The sequence below is a fragment of the Chelonia mydas genome, chromosome 5 (genome assembly GCF_015237465.2).
Source record: "Chelonia mydas isolate rCheMyd1 chromosome 5, rCheMyd1.pri.v2, whole genome shotgun sequence".
Classification (NCBI taxonomy): Eukaryota; Metazoa; Chordata; order Testudines; family Cheloniidae; genus Chelonia; species Chelonia mydas.
Window position 1 is genome coordinate 86,755,117 of NC_051245.2, and position 6,870 is coordinate 86,761,986.

Sequence of the window (6,870 nt, forward strand, 5' to 3'; positions counted from 1 at the left end):
CTAGCCGCCTAAGTACGTAGGGCCCTGGTTGGGACTGTACTTGCGGTGCCAAGTTGATCCCACTGCCCCTATTATGGCAGCTACACTGCTGTTTTTAGCCTGCTAGCACAATCAAAGCTACTGAGCACACACCTAGAAATTACACCTCCAACTCAGTGAAGACATATCCTAAGTAATGCCTCATGGTGAACTTTTTAAAAGAATATTGAACCAGATCCTCAGAGGATGTAAATCAGCATAACTTCAGTGAAGTCTGAGGATCTGCCCCCTTATTTATATATTATCTAAACTCTCTCATCACTTTTATTCACAGACAAAAAATATTACACTGAATTTGAATGGATTATGGTCCTTTGTTTCATGAATTGTGGCCTTGTGTTATTCTGTTCCTAGCATGTATTTAGGTACTTGAAAAAATCTCCTCTCTAATGAGAAGGAGCAGTTTTCCCTGATGAGTTAGGGGTACAGAAAGTAAGCTTGGCAATGCAGAGCTGTCAAGAGCACTGCTCTATCTGGAGTTTGACAGGTCTTTCCATTGGTCAGACCTGGATCTACCACCCACCTTGCATGTAGGGGAGTGGGAGATATAGATGGTAACATCCTCAGATAAGATGTATTTTTTCTATACAATCTGGGGCAAAAGTGAAGTAAGAGGTGTCTGACATAGTCTTAGCCAGCTTATCAAAAATATGATGCAAGGGTGCTGAAGTCCTAGTCATCTTGACCTAGGTACTGAGGGATCCTCACCCTTCGGAAGGCTTGGACGGGGAAAAACTCAAGTCCAGCTGTACTAACAGTGTGTGGTCTGAGCACAAGAGCATGATTCCTCCTAGTAGAATTGTTAAGTGACCCACTGTTGTCAGTCTGTGGGTTTAAGATTTTGTGGTAATTCACATGTACCCTTTCTGAATAAAATCAAATTTTTACAAGAAATAACTGGGGGAAATAATTTTAAAATAGCCAGTTAAAGTCAGAGTTTCAGATCAAGATATTTTACCTTAAAATAAGTCACCTCTTTTGAGGACACCATAAATTCTCATGATTGAAAAATAGAGTTCCAACAGCTCCAGTCTTCGGGTTTCAACAAAAAAAGTAGTCTACTTCCTTGAAACCAAATCATTTAATATTCTTCCAATTCCCCGCTTCATGAGAGCTTCCTCAGTTTCCTTTACAGTGTCAGTCTGTGTCTTGACTATTCCAGTTCCTGAATCCTCCAGTTCTGCTCATTTGAAAATTCTGGAAGACTTATGACAACTGGATTCAAATGAAGGAATATTCTGCTGGTGACTGACTGGCTGATGAACAGTTCTTTAAATTCTTCTTTTCCATTTATGTTGTGTTTCCTTCCACTTCAGTAGCACAGAAAATCCTTCTTAGTTTTCCTATGCTTATTTTATGCACAATTTAAAACAAAGAGAGAGTTAATAAGCTATTTTGATTTATCAAAACCATAATCATAAATATTAAAACTGGAAAGTATTACAAATGCTACATTTTCTCTAAATCAGAATAAAACCACGGGGCAGTGTTATCTATTGATGTTGACAGGTGCACATTAGAAGCAAACTTGCAGAGCATTTGCAATTCTTCTGTTACAGTATATTACTATCTTAAGAGTATAGCATATATAATATACAATGCTAATTACAGTGAAACTCAGTGTCCATCAAACAAATCACTTGTGTTCTGCATTTGGATGGGTACACAGCCAGCTTTCAGATTATTATAGAAAAACATAGGACATAAGAACATTGTTTTCTGACCATGAAAAGACCACACACATGGTCCCATGTGGAATGCACACTGGACCATCTTCAAAAACAGAAATTGTATTCTCTGTTGTGCTCACTGCCTAGTTAAATTAAATATAGGCGCTAGGCACTAAATGGCAGTTTCAAACTGAAATGCTGTTGTTCTACCAGTGAGTTCCTCATTGTAGTGTATTTTTAAAATATTAGATTTTTTTAAAGTTCTGTCTGTTAAGGTTTTATAGAGGCTCACAAAAGAAGCTTCTGATGTAAAGAAGAAACTTGAACAAATGAAACAATTACAGCACAAGACCTTCACAAGACTTACATTTCTTAATCTCAGTTTAGTGTTGGGGAAAGGTTCGTGTTATAAATTTAAGTGGTTAGTGAGTAACTGCGTGGTGTATTAGCAGTTTTTGGTTTACAGTCTCATTAATGATAACCATAAGCACAAGTAGATGCTCACTCTACAGTGGACATTTGTCACCTTGGGCTTGCTTAGTCCAACTAGCTGCCTCTGGCTTCTTCCTTCAGACGACTTTTCTTTCCTGATCCTGAAAAGAATCTTTGACCAGGGAACCACTTTAGTCCTTCCTTAAGCAGGAATCCCAGGCTCTTCTCTTTGGAATAAGGCTGTATTAGTCAGTTCCACACTTTCTCCTTACCCAAGAGTCTCCCCAGCTCTGCTCCTTGGAACTGGGTTTTGTTAGTCAGATTTTCTAGTCCTTCCTAAGCTGGAGTTCTCAGCTCTCCTCAGTCTCCAGAGACAATCGGGGTCCAAACTCCCCAAAGGAGAATAGGGGGTCTGAACCCCAAAGAATAAGCAGTTGAATCAACTGATTTATACATTGTGCTATAAGTTGTTAGTCTTTTATGAAATCTTGTAATGTTCTAACCTTAATGATCATTATGAGCTATGTATACAGACAGTGGTTGTGAATTTATGTATACAGAAAATTGTGCTCATAATTTGTGGTGCATTCAGGCAGGGAGGCAACCAGATAAAACTTGTTCCAAGCACCTAGCAGCATACAACCCAGGCAAAGACAAATGCTGGGCCATTAGAATTAAGACAACTTTGAAACATCCTGATTAGAACTTCCCCACTCTGAATAACCGTGAGTCACCATGTTTGGTGGAAGGGGAGAAAAAAGCCCCTTTTTAAGAATGAAGCTTGAAACGGACGTCTTCATCCAGAAATGGAGGGACAGTCACTTGGCAGGTGCTGTCTGAAATGCTGGATTCCCCCCTAAGCTAGGGAAACTGTTCAGAGGCAATAGGTAACTTGTATTAGAAAGGGGATTTCATCTAACTTGAAACTGTGAAGCCTGAAGCTGCATCTTTGTTTTTATTTTCTGTGTTACTTGTATATGTTTGATTTCCTGACTATTTCATCTTTGAAACTATGATTTTCCTATTCAACAAACTTTGTTTATTTTTACCCCAAGCAGGTCTCTGTGGAGTAAGCTGGTGTCCAGGGCTGGTTCCATGACTTTGGGGGTGATGAACCAGAGGGGAAAAGTCCAAGTTTCTGGTAGTTAAGAACTTGGGGAGGGCAGATTTGGGAAGACTTAGGACTGGAAGGACTCTTCATATCACCCAACAAGTTGTAATTATTCTAGTGGAAGCCAGAGTGAGACCTTGTGCTTGTGGGCAGGCTACTGGTGTCAGGACTCTGAACCAATGTTGCACAGCATAAAGGCACCCAAGGTTACAGGGCAGGAGGTGACAAAACCCTTTACTCATCTGCACGATCGCCAAAACGTCATAGAGACAAGTTGTGGATTATCGAGCTGTGGGGCCTTTACCAGCTTCTCTCCAAACTGGCCTCTTATCCTTAGACTTCAGGCTTCTCAGCAGGCCAGCATTTCCCAGCTGGCATCTCTTGGTGTCTGCTCTGCTAAAAGACAGAAGACAGCTGTTATGTTGGTCCCCGTCTCCTAGCTCTGAGATTCCAAGGCCAGAAGGAACCATTGTGATCATCTAGTCTGACTTTCTGTATAACATAGTAGATAGAACTTCCCCAGAATAATTCCTAGAGCATATCTTTTAGGAAAACCTCCAAACTTGATTTAAAAATTTGTCAGTGATGGAGAATCCACCATGACCCTTGGTAAATTGTTCCATTGGTTAATTACACTCACTCCTAAAAATGTATGCCTTATTTCCCACCTGAATTTGTCTAGCTTCAATTTCCAGCCATTGGATCATGTTATAGCTTTCTAGGCTAGATTGAAGAGTCCATTATCAAATTTGTTCCCCATGTAGGTATTTAGAGACTAATACAGTCATCCCTTAACTTTCTCTTTGTTTAAATAGATTGAGTTCTTTGAATCTATCACTATAAAGTATGTTTTCTAATCCTTTAATCCTTGTGACTCTTCTCTGGACCCTCTTCAAGTTATCAACATCCTTCTTGAATTGTGGACACCAGAACGGGACACAGCATTCTAGTAGCGGTTGCACTAGTGCCAAAAAGAGGTAAAATATCCTTTTGAGTTAAGGTGACCAGAATGACATGCAATATTTGAGGTATAGGTGTACCATGAATTTATATGGTGGCATTATAATGTTGTCTTATCTCTTTCCTTATGGTTCCTAAGATTCTGATAGAGCCAAACTATCTGTGAGCCTGGAGCTATTTATTCTGGTCTTTACACATTCCTAATAATTAGGCCATGCCAGTTTTCAGCTTATGGGCATGACTTTCCACAGGTTTTCTGAGGTGCAAGGAGAGTTGTACTGTCCATTGCGTGACCAGAAGCTTTTTCCAACTCGACAACTCCTGCACAAGCACTTATTCTCTTTTATAAGTGTGCAGCCATACACATACCATGTCAGAATTTTGTATTGAAAATATGTGGTTTTAGTCTGCTTTATGTCTTTCATCACTGGTAACAGCAGCACCAACCATTTGAGCCTGAATGAAAGAGCCAAAAGCCACTCTTTAATGATTTTACATTCCTGCTGTTTATATCTTTGTGTCCATTAATTGGAGGCTGTTAGTAAAACAATACTGTGTACGTTATTTAGGAACCAAGCTTAAAAAGGACTCATTAGCTGACAAATGGTTACAGGGAAAATAAATAAATAAAGAGAGCAGGTAGTTTAGTCCTGCGTTCTGTAGTTGGCAGTAGCGGGATCATTACCATTTTGTAAAAGGCTTCCATGTGGGAGAGTGAGCTCACTTCCTAAGGAAGTTACTGCCAGGGGTATCTGCAAGAGAAAACCAGGCATTGCTTTGTAAATCTATGACTGCAACCAGAGTAATCCTGAATGAACACTGAGTCAGACAAATTATGCATATTTACATTCATATTTACTGTATTATCTATGCATACTCAAATATATAGCTGCCTTAAACAGCTACCTTTGATAGCATTTAGCTGGAGGTACCACACTTAATTCTAGGTACAGAACTTTGTACATTAAAGTTTTACTTTAAAATATCCTGCTTTAGAAGAAAGTTTTTTTTTTAAATCTGGAAAGGGAGTGCTTCATAGTATATTGCTAACTGCAGTGAATGAGCAGTATGTAGAGAGATTTGTTTAATCAAAAGCCTGGCAGTTTTTGAGCTTGATTCTTATTTATGCTAAGGCTCCTTTACACTGCGCTGGCAGCGCAAAGGGTACTAAGTTTACATGTATTTTAAGGCCCCATTATCCTGTCAGAAGGTAAAGAAGAGGCCTAAGTGTAAATGAGAAGCTGGCCCTTTGAGAATATTGGGTTTTGTCTTGTGGCTTTTTTGAAGTTGGCTAGTGACTTAACATTTTGTTTTGATATTTTGAAATTTACCATGATCAAGCTGCTATCCAAGATTAATTTAATGAAGCCAGAAGATATTTTAAAACTGAATAAACATGAAATAATTTTACATTAATTTTTTGTAGGTTGCCAGTCAATCTGATAAGACTATAGCTACCAAACTTTTAATAGGAGATTAGTTGTGAAAATACACTTCTTAAAGAAGCCCCGGTGAATGGGTACATTCACCAAGAACCACTTTGGAGGAAAGTGTTTTTCACAACCAATTCTTGCTTTCTGTTTTGCATATTGTCTTTGCAAGCACTGCATTAACAATTTGCACACTCATCACATGCTGAGGGCACAGCCTGAATGACTCCTTAACATAGGAGCAGAAATACATGTTGATTAAATTCTTCCAAACTCCTTGACATGAAAATGAGTGTTCTAAAAGAGTGCTGAAATGGAATGATTCAAGTAGTGTTACAGTCACAATTTAATTCTTTGAGCCTGCCTATTTCCTCTGGACTTATTCACTTCTGAAATCCTACAATGCCCCATGTAGGCCAATACAGAAAACAAATTAACTTGAGGGCTGAAGTGAGCTAGTATTCAGGCACACCTGTAAATACTGGCACAGGTAGTAAGCCACAGTGAAGTTCTATGGTCAGTAAAATAGGAGTCTGCAGGCAAACAGGAGACTGATCAGCACTGTGCCTAATTTCTGTAATTATGCAACATGAGTAACCAAGTGTAACATCCTGTGCCCCTACTCAGGCACAATGCACTGGGTCCCTTGTGGATGAGGCGGTCAGGGGCAGGAGTGGGAAGTAAGGGTATTGTCAGTTTCTGATTGTATTAAAACTTAAGAATTACATTTTGTGGTACAAGGGGATGTGTAAAACTTGTCATTTCCCCTCCATTATCACTCAAATCCTAAAACAACACTTTCATTATATTAATAAGGACAATGGCCCCATCAAAGGAATGTATGTGTGAGACGGGGGAGGTGTTTTGGTTTTTGTACTGGTAGTTTGTAGTCTCAATCAAAAATCCCACAAATGAGTTTCAGAGATACGTGATATTTAAGTACATGATAGTATGTAAGATGCTCACATATGTCACCATGCTTTTGACTTGTTAACTATCTTTCCTGGTGACAACAGACCCTCTTCCTCCTGGGTCAAGATCTGGCCACAACGCTCATCACCTCTAGTCTGATTTACTCTAACTCATGGTCTGTGGGGCTAAAAAATGGAAGCAATTGAGAGGCTTCAATTTGTACAGAGTGTGGGAGTCCAGGTCCTCAGCTGGATGGGCCACTATGAACACATCACTCTGGTGCAGTGTAACAGTTTGTACTCTCCACTGTGGTGCC

General features: G+C 39.5%; 1 long non-coding RNA gene across 3 annotated transcripts; it reads right to left on the reverse strand.

Annotated features, from left to right (window-relative positions):
* Positions 1-1,105: 1,105 nt before the first annotated feature.
* Positions 1,106-4,965, reverse strand: LOC122466048. 3 transcript variants are annotated; one of them, XR_006291259.1, is made up of 2 exons: positions 4,898-4,965; positions 1,106-1,387 (listed from the first exon to the last, which is right to left on the reverse strand). It is a non-coding gene; the product is annotated as an uncharacterized LOC122466048 (long non-coding RNA). The 3 variants fall into 3 exon arrangements; XR_006291261.1 differs by having other exon boundaries at positions 1,106-3,645; XR_006291260.1 differs by having other exon boundaries at positions 1,106-3,648; positions 4,898-4,945.
* Positions 4,966-6,870: the final 1,905 nt, after the last annotated feature.